Raw genomic sequence first — 17,998 nt, forward strand, 5'->3', positions numbered from 1 at the left:
ATCGTTCACGGCCCCGTCTGGACGGCATATGAAATTTGTGGCAGTGTGGCCGCTACTCGTAAGTCACTTCAGTTGAACTTCGGTTCGGACAACTTTCAGAGACTAGTGCAAGCATTACACTACGCAGATTGAAGCTAGGCTCGTCGTCCTACCTGGGATGTCGGGTACGGCAGCTGCGGCCGTTTAAATATATATGCTCTCTAGCATTCATAAATTTAAATATATAGATTTAAAAAACGCTCTCTGAAAATATAATCAACCTAACATTCAATAAATAATAACACTGAAGAAATACGATAACTCATCTTGTTCTTTATAAGAAAAAATTATAGCATAAATTATCTTGAAATAAATAAGCAAGCATTAGAAAAGCGTTCAAGCGCACTAAGATTTATCTTAGATGTTAATAGACTACAAAAATGCCCTTTTATTTAATGCATAAATGAGGTTTATAATGATTAGAGGACTTTTTAGTTTATATTTATGTATAAACGTTTAATAATCAATTGGCGACAATGTCTTCACTCTACGTGTGCGCTTATTCGATATTGATTTCAAAGTCATGTACAAATACGTATTTTATTTATTTTCGCTTCTTGTAAGTACAGCGAACAAATTGGACGTAATGTCCGACGAGATGGGATATTCCAATTACCCGTTGCAGTTTACACTGCAGGTGTGTATTTGTGTACATGTATGTGTAATAATACATGTCCACGTGTTTCTATTTTAGTACTAGTAACTAATTACTATCGAAAACCTAATTATCTCATGGTAAAACTGGATTAAGATCAAGCCGGTGTTCTCCCTCGAAGGCAACGCGGAGAGCTTTAGAGACTATAGAACATATTCACACGTATCAATATCATATGAAATATGCTAATGTTATCAGTAATAACTCCGCTTGATTAAATCCACTTACACGGTCGTATTTCCATTCTAAAATAAATAATGTGCAAACCAGTAATTTGAGTAGTAATTAACTGTAAAAAGCACATATAAAAGCAGATATATTTATTTGGCTGCAACAATCAAACACGACTTAATTAATTCCCCATCTGTAAATGTCTGTTATAACTAATATATTAAATACTCGTGAACTGGTTTTAGTTATAGTCCTATTTCCATTTTTTTATCATTAATAAAATACGTTGTGATGAAAAAAATCCATCTTAAACTTTTTACTTTTCTGCTAGTTGTGAATATCGCGTCGAGTGCTTAGTCTGGTAATGACGATCTACATTGTATTTTTTAGTACAGGCATAATATTATTGCATAAATACAATAACAAAATAATTCACACTGTGCTTTTAAAGCACGACAATCAAAATCCACTAGCCTCTTCTTTTCTAGCTTTCACACTGACATGATGATAAATTACGGGTTATAGAATGAGAAGATAATATCGCAAAAAGCGTTACACGAGATACTGAAGCGGATGTCGAATTATAACTGCAAAAGTTCTGCGGGACGCGAAGCAATAGGATCACCACGTACGGTCATATCTCGTAACTGTTTTGCTATAATGCATACATTGAAATCTTAAAGTATTTGAAAATGTAAAATCTATACTTAGCTTAGCTTATCTCTTGCGTGCTCATCGTTACATGTTAAAATTCCTTTTACAGAAAACGTTATTTTTTACGGTTCATTTAAAAATCATAAATACATCTGCTTTTGCGTATTTACTTTAAGTCATGTGCATTTTGATTTAAATTTGATAATAATAATTGTCAAAGAAATACATTAAAATGTATAATATTGCGCTCAAATTTGATTTTCTGCCTAAAACTTATTACTTATAAATTCCCGAAATTTTACATTTAACGTAAAGCATTTTATCAACGGCATTCCGTTTATGTCTAAATTACGCAAAGCATTTTGTTATAATGTTTAGATATCGGCGAGAACGAGATCACATCTCTAGATGTGATCTCATTCTCTCGTCGAATCCTTTGATATACCCTTATAAATGGTTTATTATTTTCTCCCCTTGACGTTTTATTATAATTATCACTGGGTGAAAGACTCTCACGTTCTGCGTCATATTTTCCTCATCTATAATCGCTCGGCGGTGCCTTTAACCCTTTAGATACGCATGCATCATTTACACTAAAAAATATAATCCAGTGTCTCTCAAAGAGTAAATTGCTGAAAATGAACAATAAACCTTTTGGTATTTGACTAAAAATATTGGCATTTAGAACATTCTATAACATTAGGTGTATCACAGTCAAAATCAATCTATCAGTACCACTCCACCTCCTCGCGATTATGCCACACAACAATCGATAAATGCGTGTGCGTGCCGCGTATCGTCGTCATCGTCGTTTGAAAACAAGGAAATTATTCACGTACCATTTTCACACAACAAAGATTTGTTATAAATATGATTATAGAATATTTAATTTATTGCATATGTAAAATATTTAAATGCTTCATATTACATGACAGAATTGATCACCGTGTAATTTATATTATACATATATAGATATAAATCACACGTTGATCAAGTCTGTCATGCACACCCGTTTATTTTTAGTGTTATAAATTATTTTAAAATAACAAGAGTTTAAGTATTTTCGTACAATAGGCGAAATATATGGATGTACGAGTATGATATAGCGTTTTGTGATTACTGCGAACACAAAAATTTCGAGCATAGATGATTTCGCACATTGAAATTTACTGAAATAAAATATGATATGTATTGGATCCCTCATCCTATAAAGCACGAATTTTCGACCCAGTTATGTTTCAGAAACCTAAAAATTCCTACCTTGTTTTTGCACATATTAACTAGTAAAGTAATATATGGTTGGTAATATAAAAAAATTACACAAGGAAGATATTATATATGAAAAAAATTACACAATGCAGTAATTTCCCATTCTCCAGTAACATTTATAACTCTTATGCATAAAAATATTATTATTTAATTAATGTGCGATATAAATAATAACAATATTACCTTCTACAGACCGATAGGTATCCAGCCAGTTATATCGGCAATTAGTACTTAGATGAATTAATTCGGTAATGGAGGAACTCAATTACTCGATTTAGTAATGAACACTACAATATTTCAATTGCATTGGTTGGCAAAATATATATTGAATACTAGTAGAAAATAAAAAATACTGGTCAGCGGTACTGCTATTGACAAATGTGGCACCCTATACTACTCTACAAAGTTTAGAGACTGCTTCAGCACAACATCTTCTTATTAATCCAATCTTACTTGAAATATAGACACTTCCAATTTCGGAGAAGTAAACACAAAACTGTACCAAATAGTGTGCCTTAGGGTAGGTAGTGTTCTTGTACCGATGCTGTATTTGTTATACATGATAGATCTTCTTATACGTGATACATTTTTATAATAAAAATAACGTATCTCAATTAATACTATTTGAATTTTTTATAAGCCACACCGATGTCGGTTTTGCATTTACTGAATTGTTTGTCTATTCAATGATTCAATAAAGTTCTGGTATAACATCAGATTTGTCCGAGAGGTGAAATTTTTACGTCGATAAAACGAGGGTGTAATGCGCCCTCTGTACAATTATGACAGATTCGAAACGTATAAAAAGTGTCATTATTTTTACTGACAGCAAATCTATTATTCCATGTTAGGCTGTCGTCATGCACCACATTTATATATTTAATGAAAATAGCTTCAATCTGTCATCAGGTATTCTACAGCGTTAATTGGTCGTGTCGAATAGCTCGTTTTTTATTGTGAAACTTTCAACACAAACAATTTGTTCGAGTCGAATGGGAAAAATGTTCGATTGATTCATTAATACGGAACAAACTTTATATCATCCCATATGCTAAAAGGTACTTCACATTTGAATAATTAAAAACTTACGATACATATAAAAGGAATGTGTCACAGTTAAGCGAAAAACACACAAAAGAGTTAGCATATAAAATAATTCCTGAAACCGACTGACGCTATGTTAACCAAGTTTTTGTATATGCGGTGATTCTAGGATATTCCTATATTTACTTGCAAAACATCACATTTTTGTAGCATGTGAACCGCATATCAAAAAAAGCTTTTTTTCTCATAATAACCCTTTGAAAAAATACAATCGTCGCAAACATGTCGCTACATACAAAAATCGAAATATGTGACTAGAGCACTAATAATCGTTCAGAAGCGTTACTTGTTAGCTTTTGCTTTATTTAATACATCGATAAAATATTAAGCAATTAATATGTAATAAAAATTACACTATAATTTATAAAACATATAATATATAAGTATGTAAAGAAGATACAAGCATAATATGAAGATACACTAAATAGTTCTTCGAATTTATTTCGCACCTGGTAATAAAAATGAATTAAACAACGGGAGTATATTCAAAGTAAACTAACAGAAACGTAGACTCTTATACTACTTATAATTTAAGAAAATCTGACATTTTATTACTTAATAATTTAATATCTAGCAAGATCTACTATTAGTAATAACTTTCGATCATTATAGATATTTTAGAGCAATCTACTGTGGTGATTTATGTAATGAACACTTGGATATTTAATTAATTTATACGATCGTATTATCCTTATATGTTTTTACTTTGTTTGTATATTATGATGGTAATAAAATAACGTATCTCATAAACGAGTCGTTAACGTATTAAATTATACTTTTTCATTCATCGTAATGCAATAAAAAAACCGCAAAGGCAGTTACCATTACAAATTATAAATTCAAAAAATACCCGGATCATTTTACTTTTAGGCACGTTAAAAAAGTGCCACGGGTCAAAAAAGTACACACACAAATAAGCGGTAATATGTCAAATACGTTGTGGATAAAGCCATATAGCTCCGGGGAACGAATCCCGGTTCGAATTCCGCCGGGAGCTACCTTTCGTTGAAAGCTGTAGGTTTTGTACTGTCTACGCCTTTTCGCATGGGATAACCGAATAAGTTACAAAATCGTGCTAACTTCAGTCTTCGTTCAAAAAACTGTTCATAAAATATCCAGAATTTATGTTTATACACTCTTAAGACATATTTGTTGGACGTATTAGAGTACAATTCGTTGTTTTTCACGAAGCGTATAAGCGAATGGGATATGTGGATTAAAATTGAATCTTAATATTTGGGGTACCTCTCTCAGGGAAGGTGTAAAATGCAATAAATTCTTATGGTTTTATAAACTACGCCTATTGCAAAAATATTATTTTAATTTAATAATCAGTGAAAAATATGTTAATATGAACATCCCACAGTAGTTCAATTTTTTATGTCCCTTGGGTAATCTCATAGATCGATTTGCCGTAAGCTCGGCTAAATGCGGGTTTGGGGTCAAACTATCACTTTTAAAGTTAAACTATTTAGGTCGAAAGTGAAGTTATAAACCGAAGAGTGATTTCCTTATAGAGATCAACGATTCTCCTCTTCTCCCAACTTATTTATTTGGCCACAAACGGCACTCTGGCATCACCGACGATCAGCGGTACCTCGTCTGCCTTATTTTTAATTGCCATCCGTCACCATTCGTCTGCCAAAACGTTTTTTAATAATATCTTATTAGAATATTTGAGCGTTTTATCAAGTGCCTAGCTCTTTGCTCGGAGAACGGTTTTACTGACTTATCTTGGTGTTTGAGCAACGTTCCTTCGCTATTTTCGCCATTCTCAATAAATTCTGTTCTAGCGGTAATTATATAAATGTAATTCGTTACAGTAGGGTAAATCTGTACCAACTGGATAATTCAATCAGACAAAGTAAAGTATTAACCATCAGACTAAACGCCTGGGAAATGCTGCCATCTATATAAATTATTATGTGTAATATAATTTATGATCAATAGAAATAGCTTTGTAGCTAAGGACGATTTCTAATAATAGCACATTATTATAAATAAAAATGATCATATATAAATTATATTAATTTATTCTCCTTACAAAATTTCGCTTCCTACATATTTTTTTAATTTAATAAAAATCTACCATTGCAGCATGCGTTAGCCCAATGCGTTACAAGAAGCTAAACCTAATCAACTACTAATAAATAGTTTTTAAATCAGTTATTTAATTATTATAAACTATAAGCTTAGCATACAACGTCATTATTCACGATCTGGCTTGATTTTATTTAATTATTCATCCGCGAGACTAGGAAAATCTCAGAATACCTAATATATGTGGTAATTGCTTAAAATTATAAATGTATAATAAACACTATTTCTGATCTTCCAGACACGATAAAAATTAGAAAAACAATATGAGATTTGAACACGTATTAGTCACTAGTTTATACCACATATAAATAAGTAGTTAATTTATCTATTCCTTTTTAATGCTTCGTACCTCGCCTCTATAAATACTTATTTTTGTTATTCAACTTACAGGATTAGTAATTTATAAAGGGCTAATTAAAACTAAACATAAATAATACAGTGTGCCCCCTTCCATGCGAATGAGTTATTTTAACATATTCTTTTACATATTGTATACGTACGAGTATACTTAATTCGAATATCCACGATTGTAATTTGAGACATTGAACTGCGGCTCCCCATAACGACCTTCGATTTAACCGCGAATGGGACATGCTTATTCTAACAATGATGAATAGTGTTGAAGTATTAGGTTGCTGCGCTAGCTCCATTTTTTTTACAAACACTGATCAAATTATTCATAATAAATTAAAACCAACATTCACATTATAATTACAACATTTATATTGAGTAGTGATTCAGAGCCCTTGCATTCTGTGCTAAATCTATGGTGCCTATATACAAGCAGTTACTGAGTGGTCGCTTGCCCTTTTAAGTACTTCATTTAACAATAAAATTGTAAATATGATAATTAATAAAAGGTATTTTAAGTTATAAATTATTAGTAGTTAAACTAGCAACGTTTGTTTTATTATATATATACATAGATGCGAATTGACATCGCTAATTAAAATCTTATGACATAAGTGATAAATTAACATGCGTTTTAGAGGAGCAGTCTTTTTACACTCAAATTAGGAACCATGTTTAGTGTGGAAGAACTTTCTAAAGTCATATTTTAAGCCCCAAAGCTAGTTTTTTTTAAAGTCAATATGAAGTCGGATTAGTGTTAGTGTTATATATTATATTATTTATTTGTAAGATTAACGCCCTTCGTACGATTTTTGAACCAGCATATTTATTTTTTGACTCTAAGACGACGCGATTACTTCTTTTCGTGATGCTGTTACTACTAATTAGCATACTTATATAAATAGGGGAATCTCCTTTGTTCATCAGCATTCCGACAAATAACTTTAAACCATACGGTCAGTCATCTGAATGATAAATACCGATTATAAAATTATTTGGGGCGTCTCTCACGATGTTATTTTATATCAATCGCGAAAGGTTGTTTTGACCTGTTCTATAAATGTCTCAGTTATCCAACTTCCAGGTTTATTGATGAATACGTCAGAAAAGAAATGTTATTTTTACGTAATAGCTGCGACTGGGTGAAGATTGATATTTATAGGTCAGATGACTGACCGTATGATTATGTGACGGAATGCTCTCGTACAAATGAGATTCCCATATTTATAAAATTATGCTAATTTGTAGTTACAACATCAAGAAAATGTGTAATCACGTTGTCGTACAGTCTAAAAATAAGTATGCTGATCAAAACTCATACGAAGAGCGATGATCTAACTAAGCAATGATATAATATATAACATTAGATGTATCAGCAATACCCTTTGAGATAAAATGTTCAATTCATTTAATCACAAAAATTAGGTTTCTTATCTTTTATTTATGTATTACTCATTTAGAGTTTACCTATACCCGTTACAGGTGTTATGACTAGGGATTGAAATTCCTGTAATTCCAGTATTGGGGCATAAAATGTTGTTCGGTACTACCGGTATTATAAAATAAAATACTGGTAGTACTTTTTACGTAAAACTTATTTGTTGAAAGTCGTACGGAAGCAGAGAATAAAACGATGCTCATTGTAGGGGTTTAACCTAAGTAGTTTTATCGGGGTAGGATATCACAGTAGAATAATATTATCCCTTTTGGTCCTAGAGAACCGAAATTTCCTCTCACTCTACCTATGCAAAAAATCCCACCGGTCGATATTTCAGCGCAAATTTTTAAAATTGAATTGAACATGTTAGATATTTTGTACGATATGTGCGACATATCAACTTAAACGTAATACATTTGCTTTATCTCAAGCAAGTCTAACAGTACCTAGCAGTTTACAGTACCTGCGCTGCCGGCCTTTTTTCTGATAGGGATGGCTTGCGAAGTGAAAACAAAATCATACGTTTTTATCTCCACTCAGACATATTTTTACCCAAATAGTCCACTGAAACTGTGTTAAATATAAGTAAGTCTCAATAATTATATTTAAATAAAATGCGTATTAAAAAAAATGTTTATATAAAAAAAAAACTTTTTCATGTGAAAATAATCCAATGTTATTTTTTTCTGTTACCAACTAAAGATAGGTTGCACTATACGATATAATTAAAATAAATAATAATGTTAACGGGTATTTTTTTAAACCAACTTGATTTATATTTTTTTAAAGTAAATAAATATGAATTAATTGTAACAACTAAATATAATTCATTTTTAGTATTTTTAGTACATTTCTAGTAAAGAACACAATGCAAATCAATGATTTGAAAAAAATATTATTATTCAATAATATTTGCATTTTAAACTAGATTTTAACAGCTTACCGCCCGGGGTTTTTTTTGCCGAACTTTACTTGGTGACCGAGCGACTTCACAAAATAATTGTAAACAATCATATTTTTTAGATTTAACCAATTAAAATATTTTATTGAAATTTAATATGATTTTTCGCATATATATGATATATAGAAATACCTTTTGAAAATTCATCTATTAGAGTATATGACGCACAACGAATTCGGGAATTCCACACAAATAAAAAAAATGCATTTTATAATCGAAGGAATGCATTATATTAAGTCTCTTCTGAACTATCGACCGAAACGTATCGCAAAAATTGATCTTCTCTTAGTCATCTTTTGTGATTGTGATATAATAAAAAAAATATTTTTGATCACCCCAAAATGGACGAAAGAGATGAAACCTTTTTGGAAAATTTTTAAGACGCGTTATCTAACGCCCCCAGTGATTGTGAATATAGTGATGTGCGAAAGTGATTCTAATTCAAGTGTACGTGAACATAGACCGCGTGTGATAAATTTATTTTCATTCAGTGATGGCGTGTGATAGTGATATTATCCCAGAAGAATTTGATCCAACAAATAATCAAGATTTCAAAGATATTCCAGAGGAAAGCATCGAAGAAGTGGCCAATTTATCGATTGGTGATGATTTGTTCGAAATAATAGTTTCGGAAACAAATTTGTATCATCACAAACACAAAAATATAGAAAAAACCGCACAATATAACGATGTGACAGTAGGTGAACTGAAATAATATTAGTTCATAGTATAGTTAAGTAATAAGTTAAACCCCATAATCGAGACATCGATATTTCGAAAAATTATGTCAAAAAATATATTTAAACAAATTTTAACTTTTTTGTTAAAAATGCAACAATTTAAAATAATATAGATAGGCTGGCGAAAGTGAAACCAATTGTTGATTATTTTTTAGGCAAATTCAACAATATTTACAAGTCAAAGTAAAACCCTGGATGAGAGAATGATGATGGTTAGGTATACTTATTTTTTTCGAGTATTCAGTCCTCAATCAAATATGGAATGTTGAATAAAATGATTTGCGAATTAAATACCTGTTATATTTGTAACTTCAAATTTTACACCGGAAATGCAGGAAGATTAGTAAACACAGCAATGAAAGTACTAAACCCATATCTGGACAAGTGGTTCCGTATTTATGTTGACAATTTTTAAAATAGCGTTTGACTCGCAAAATATTTATTTTTACGGAAAACAACTTCGTGAAACAATTCGGAGAAATAAAAAAATATAAAGTACATACAGATGAAACATGGCAGAAAATAAATAAGAAAAGAACAGAGATTTCAGAATGATATTTACTTTTCATAACTGCCAGATGATAGACACGGGGAAAAAACCCATAACGACCGGCCTTACAATATAAAGCGGACAGTATTAAATATATGAGGTGTTTATTACTCATTACCTAGTTACATAATATTTCGAAAAACAATGGAATAAACAAAAAAAAATTGTTTTTTTTTATTTCAATGCGCATTGTTTTATTCGTTCAGTATCAATCAAAATTTGAATCGTAACAGCAAAATTTATTCAAAGATTTTCTTTTGAGTGAGGGTAAAGGATGGATGCAGAATTCAGTGGAATCTATCGATTCTGAAGACATTTCACCAGTTTCTAGCACATCTTGCCGTGTCCTTGCTGTCGATCCACAAGAAATGCTTTCATATAAGCTGAAAAATGAGGGCCATCGGGAGAAATATGTGAGAAGAAAGTGTCGTGTTTGTTCTGTACAAGGAATAAGGAAATATACAGCATGCAGAAGTTGTGAAACTCCTCTTCATAATAACGAATGTTTTTAAACGTATCAAAAAATGTGAAAAGTGAAAATAAAAAATAGTGTTAATAATAAAAATATATATAAATTTGAATACAGTGTGGTGTATAAGTGTAATGATAAAAATAAAGTGTTCGTGATATTTGTGAGCAGAAAAAGGACGCTAAAAAATTTGGTGAGTGCAAATTATATTATATTATAAACGGATATTTATTTACGGACGTTTATAAAAAAAATTATAGAAGCATTTAAACATATATATTATTAAATTATAAATAACTAGTTTGTAACAATTGCAAATATTTTCAATTTACACAAAATAATACGAATGAAAAATACATATTTATTCGTTTATATTTCTTAGATATTATTTTAAGTGCAATAATATTATATATTTTTTTAATATTTCACAATAAATTAATTCGGCGATAATTTATCCGAATTGTAGTTTTTCCCCCCTGGTTTCTTAATCTGAAACATTGCGGTTTTCCAAATTAGTGAGGAAATTTCAAAATGACAAACAACCGGTAAAAATGTTCGTAAGGTAATGAAGGATATTTTTTAAAGGTTCTTTGATTGCTGTGATTATCTAATTTATCCACATATACCGTAACGATTTTACTTTTTAATTTTGCATTAACATACAGAATTGTAGGTTGAAAAACTTTGTTAATTGATGTATACCGGAATGTTTCGATTTCTTTTGATTGGATTGGTTTTATTTTTATCTAGCTTGACAGTTTGACCCTAAAATTTATTTCTGTTCAAAAAGTGTAACATAAAATATTATTTCTTATATAAAATAGATTAAAATGGTTCATATATTTCATAACAAAAATTCACGTGCCCCAAAAAGGCTACGTCTTAATGCATTGCGTAGCAATGGGATAAGACGACTTTTTACAATAATTTGAAGTAAAATATAATTTATTTACTACCATTATATACTACGAATTCCAGTATTTTTTATTAATAAAAGAAAACTTATGACGCATATTTATCGTTAGGCTCTTTTGGAGAATTGTAACTGACAAAAATGAATAAGTAATATATTTTATTGCAATAAATTGGCGAGTGGTGCTCTGGCCCCTGGTATAAAAATTTAAGTGGCATCCAGAAGCGGGTGATTAAAGACGATGTTGTCCTAAATTTATTGTTTCAAAATAAAAAAGATTTGGCGCCCGTATTTTCGAATATTTTTTTTTATAGTTAAATATTAGCTAAATATTATTTCAGCTAAATATTATTTCATTGAAGCTGTGAATTCGTTTCATTAAATTTATTAAAAATGAGCTATATCGTTCATAAATTTCAATAAATTCTCTCTTAACATGTTTTCAAAAAACTTTATTACTGAATCACAGAGTTCATAAAATTGTTGTAGACACGTACTCTTTGACAGCTAGCGAACTTCTGTGGATAAAAAAGTTTTTGTAATTTTCATGACAAAGCTTTCCAAACATCATTGAAAGCATTGCTTCTGATCTTGTTAACTGCTGTAATTACATACGACGACTGTTAACTAAACTCGCGGTAGCGTCTAACCATTGTCGAATAACCGTCCATTAAAATGGACACGTTTTTTTCATAATAGCGTTCCAATAGTTCAAATATAGATTTATCTTTAATATCTATTTCTAATTTTTTTTCGAATAAGAATTATTGCAATTTTTTTCGTCTTTTATCAAGCGAACATATGCTAGAATAAAAAACTCATTGCTTGGCAAAGTCGATTCGTCGAGTTGTAAAGAAAATTCGGTAGTTTTTAAAAGAAGTTAGAGTTTTCTATAATACATCCTTAGTAAATAATAATAAAAGTAATATTAAATGATACATACTAATCAATGTGACAACGGTTTTTGCACAAATATTGTATTTTTAATAAGTAGATCGTTTCGTAATAAATGCGATTTGTAGTTACCGCACTTAATTGTAACTCCATAGCAATCTGATACTAATGAAAAAGCTTCTCTCGTATTAATAATGCTCAATAAACATGTCATTTGGTCCCCTGCATACGATAATCTTGTAGGGATTTGCATGATCTAATAATGCATGACTTGTAAAAATGTATATATAAACTTGAATATACAAATGTATTTAATATGAACAGATACACAGGAAAATGTTTGATTACTACAAAAAATACACAATGTTCATTTACGATTATTAGCTTAAGCATGCGTTCTATGAGTTTTAGTAATAATCAAACTTTTTTATGCGTTCTTGTAAGTATTGTCTAATGAGGGGCGGCGGCTGGTTTTCAGCGTCCCTTTAATATGTCTTGAATCAAAAACGCCCACCTATATCTATTCAGCGCCCACCGGGTGGCATTACCGCCCCCGTTGGTAATCTATAATATACATGGACGAACTGATATACCTGACAGGCATGGAAAATAATAAATTTAATATAGTTAATTAGTATCAACAAATAAATAATTTTTGTATAAAATAAGTAATTTTACATAAAATTAGTTTTTGTATAAATAAATATAGAGAAGCGTCTAATAAGACGTTTTCTTTATATGCCAATATCATAATCAAAAATATTACTTATTGTTATATAATTAATAATTTTAAAAAATTACCAACAGAAACGCTTCATTTCTATAATGGCCAAAAATTGACTATCTCGAAAGAATCATATTCGCTATTATATTATTGGCGTAGTTTTTTTTTTTATTTTTCTGCATGTAATTTTAATTAATGTATCCGTGAAAAATAATTGAAAAAGTCGATAGGCTCCTGAAAACTTTTTGGTATTTTTGATCTGATTCGTTTATTATAGCCTAATAAAAATTATCGTTATAATGGAATGTCATCGCTTCCATTTTCATTTACACAATTTCGCTGTACTAATTGTAAACATAAATATGGTTATAAACCAGTAACATGTATATTATATATAATTAATTTGTCAGTAAAATTATTTATATTATTAAAATAAATTTTATTATATTCACTATCAGAATAAATTTTCCCTATAAAGCAAATTTTATATGGTAAATAAGTTATCATCAGATATTTAATGAACTGAAAAAAAAATTTTAGATTGAGAAACATTGATTATTTTATATCTGAAGTTCAAAAAACAAAATGCGCTCGGCTTTGACAATTCCACGCAAAATGACTTTCACCTTAATATCCTGATTCGCGAGTAACTTACTAAATAGAATACTGGAAATGTTATCATCAAATCATTTAAAAAGGCGTCAGAAAAAATAATTTAAATTACTTTGAACTGCAGCTAAAAACCATTTTGCGCTATCATAAATGCCTATGGACTAAAGGTTTGTCACTATACTGCATCACTGACGGCTTGGACTTAAAAGTATTTTCAATTACGTCGTTTTGCCAAGTCTTAAATTTGAAGTAATCCCTATACACTTAAGGGATCTTTCTGAAAAAGCACTGTTCACGTTATTGCGAGTTTATATAAACACTAAATAACATTAGACTTAAAATAACCCTTCCCCTTATTGCATTCATAAATATGTATTTAACTTTAAGTAATTTAATTAATATATATTTATTTTAATTAAAACATGTACTCAAAATATATGAGCTTCTTACCAAGTAAACCATCAATACAATTATGTTGGTTATTTTTACATATTTAATCATTGTCGAGCTATTCATTTTTACGCATTAGAATTTGGTGTCAAAAACATTGGCATTTGCTTTATAAGTTGTCATTATTCATAAAACTACTTAAATATCTGAGAGTTTAGACAAGGGTGCAATCAGAATTATTTTTCTGGAAAATAATTTTTAATAAATAATTCGGCTATGACATTAATATAATTCGGATGATATTGTTACGTGGGCCTATGTTACCACTGTCAGTAACGTCTGTTCACTTTAATACTTGTGGGATAGCCTAAAAATATATCCTTACTTCTCGGAAATCTAACATTGACATCAATAATAATAAAGTTTCTTGTTGTATATCGTTTATCAAATATCACGTAGGGTAGATACTATTTTAACAATGGACAAAATCGCTTAAAAATCTATCAATCCTTGAAATAATCTCCTACATTCAGACAGACAAACTTTACTCTCTTTTATACAATATCATATAGTAATATACCGTCTGCGTTATTATTTTGTCGCAAAACACAAGTACATATACACAGGGGGAAAAGTCACATTAGCTTAATGAAAATTTAATTTGCGCCAAAACTCGAGTCTTTTGATGTCAAAAGTGTTGATTAAAACGCATAGATGAAGCTTATGATTCAATCTCAGTTTCTACAAGTTAAATAATTGCAATGTCAATGTAAATTCGCCATCAATGAATCACACAATTGTCAAACAAAGTATTCAACTGCCAGCAGAATTGGCTCTCATTTAAAAAAAACCCATTTGACTAGATGTAATAAGAGGTATGCAGAGTTTATGTATTAAGAGGTATACGTTCAATATATTATGCATCTATTCTATTGATGTCCTACGGCTTTTGTATAGGTTCATTCAACGTGTACTTTATAAAATTTGCGCAATTCCTTTTGACTACGATTCCACCTATTGCATTTCACTGTCATACTATGCAATTCGGTATATTATTATAATTTAGTATAATTAAATTTACGAGAGTGCCCTCGCAGCTACACACTTTCCGCGACTGAGTAAATTTACAATACTAAAGCTTCTAATAATAATATGTGTTACAGACACATATGAGCTTTGGCCTGTACTAACAAACTTTTTCGGCTTCTTCTATCTCCGGTTCGAATCCGCTACCCCTATTTTTCTATAAGCCGCAAACATTATTTTAAACATTTTACATTCGTTTCTGCTCGTAAAGTGTATTTGAAATCTATTCCTAACAACTGAGACGAATGTTTATTTGATTTTATGTCACGTTTTTGTATCGTTATATGAGCATGTCATAATGATTACCACCGAATCCATTTATAAGTACGAAAACAACAAAAAATATAAACAAACACAAAAGGGTATAATATAACAAATTAGTCTCATAGAATGTAGGTGTTTACCTATAATTATTAATAATGATGAATCTGTCTACATCTTAATTTAATAATAAAATACCCTTGGTAATATAATATTTCATGTAGTAATACATAAACAATCATAATTAGTTTATATCTAACATCCAAACATTCGTATGAAAAACGTTCCATTTACACTTCGTTATTTCATTATTCCTTATTTATGCTTGCGTGAATTCTCCATAAAAACACATCGAATTGACACTAGAGATTATCTTATTCTATAAAAATTATAGAAGCGAGTCCTGTCGTCTTTTGTGATTCACTTCCTTGTCTTTTCCAATCGTTCAGTTTGCTTCAATGGTATATAATAGGCTATCGAAAGCCCCTTTGCATATTAAATAGAACAAATTAATTTTCCAGTAGTTGTCAATTCCACCTGACCGCGTTCATGTGCAAAATCTAAAAAGACGTAAAGAATAATAATTGCAGCAGTAGCGGTTTTTTATGCTATAAACCTAGTCAGTTCGTTATTTTTGTCTAGTATAATATACTATGTATACATATTTTAGTAATATTAACGTGCTGCAGCCCCTCCACTACAAATTCTTACGCTACTGAAGCAGTATTAAAAAATATAATAAAGGTTTACAAATAATGTTTGAATTTTAATTTTAATTATTACAGTAATTTCTAAGAATATACAAACAATCTGGCGGTTATTTTTTTATAAAATTGCGATATAAATCAATATTTTCCATTGTATGACTAATTACATTTGCTCATTATTGCACCCTCTGCTGCAAACTCGCGTTTTCCAGAATACCTTTATAATTAATAATAAATATTTTTCCTTACAAACAATCCAGTATTCCTTCTATTAAAAAATCGGGATTCATCGCGATTTTCGCTTACTTTTTTTCTATATTTCGGCTGCGATTCTCCAGCCATGGCCACGAATTATCTCTGGTTCTTGATTTTATATTTAATATATATATATATATATATATATATATATATATATATATATATATATATATATATATATATATATACTTATTTTATTGATATATTTATTATATTAGTATGCAATTCTAATAATGTAGTAAATTTAGTGCTTGCAATAGTATGGTACATAATAAAAGAATATATATTTGAGACGTTGATTGACGTTACAATTTTTTGACAATACTTAGTGATATAACTATTGTATATAAAATAATATAATTGTATCTTTTTTATTTGTGGAAAATTTAATATATATTTATAAAATATATGTTTTTAAATACTCTGAATCAAACATAATTGGTTTCATACGTGTGCATGAGCTAATTAATGGCCTACTCTCATTTATTGCACTTGACCTACATCTGAAACTTCTCCCACTGCACATGCAGTTTGCCGCTGTGTCGCTTTTTAGAGTGCACGCGTGCCGTTAAATATTTTTCATATAAATTAAAGAAACGTTGAAAGTACACGTGAATACTATTTGATAGTTTTATTACAAATTTCGTTCCATTGCTCGATTTACGCAATATGATATTTACACAGCCCATACCTAATAAGCGCAAAATAAAGTAATTGTGTCTGTGTGGTGTTCCAACGCTGGTATTATCCACTACAGCTCATGGAACTTCAATCGATTTCAGCGGATGTCTACTGCAACAAATTGGACGCAATGATGAGGGAGCTTGCGATTAGGCAGCCGAGATTGGTCAATTGAGACCGGCCAATCCTCTCGTACACCTAAGACAACGCTGCTCAAACTACACCTTGCACTAGTCATTGGACCACTTCTTAAACATAAAAATAAACTGTACTCTCCATATTCCGGGTGCGGTTGTCCGTGCTTGTAATATATATTCAATATTTTTAAATTAATTTAACATTTTGAAATCATTAAAAGAGCCTATTAGAGTCATGTGTTACAAAATTTCATCTGGGACTCAAAAAATGTTTTTTGTTGATTATTAAAACCAAAAATGGGCATCGAAAGATAGATTTTTTTAAAAGTAAAGGATTGCCACAATGCTCTTTTTCATTCGAATGAAAGCATATTGAAAACGAACAGCAGTGTAATTTGTACTGCCTAATATTACAAGCTTAATTCAACCCACGGACCAATGTTTTATATTATATTCTGTTTATTAGATCATCACTCTACGAGTTTCGATCGGTATACATATTTTTAGACTAAAACGACGCGATTTTCCCTTTTGTTGATGCTGTAACTACTAATTAGCATAATTATATAAATAGCAGAATCTTCTTTGTTCGGGAGCAATTCGTAAAATATCTACAATCTGACCGATAAATATCGATTTTCATCGAGTAGCCGCAAATGAAATTAGCCGCATTATCAATGAAATGGCTTTACTCAAAACTCTCGCTAAGGTAATCAATTTCTGAGAAAAATTCTATACTGGATACTATACATGGAATATCACAATCCTGTTCAAAAGTAAAGCCCGTTACACTTGTTCGATCGCAGCGAAAGATACTTTCTAACGTGGAAATAA

At 30.2% G+C, this 17,998-nt stretch overlaps 1 protein-coding gene across 7 annotated transcripts in view; it reads left to right on the top strand.

Moving 5' to 3' along the window:
* trio (trio Rho guanine nucleotide exchange factor) overlaps positions 1 to 17,998 on the top strand; it is a 323,623-nt gene that overhangs the window by 216,509 nt on the left and 89,116 nt on the right. The window lies entirely within an intron of this gene.

The sequence above is a fragment of the Plectrocnemia conspersa genome, unplaced genomic scaffold (genome assembly GCF_051122295.1).
Source record: "Plectrocnemia conspersa isolate PC_06_02 unplaced genomic scaffold, ASM5112229v1 ptg000006l, whole genome shotgun sequence".
In the NCBI taxonomy this organism is placed as follows: domain Eukaryota; kingdom Metazoa; phylum Arthropoda; class Insecta; order Trichoptera; family Polycentropodidae; genus Plectrocnemia; species Plectrocnemia conspersa.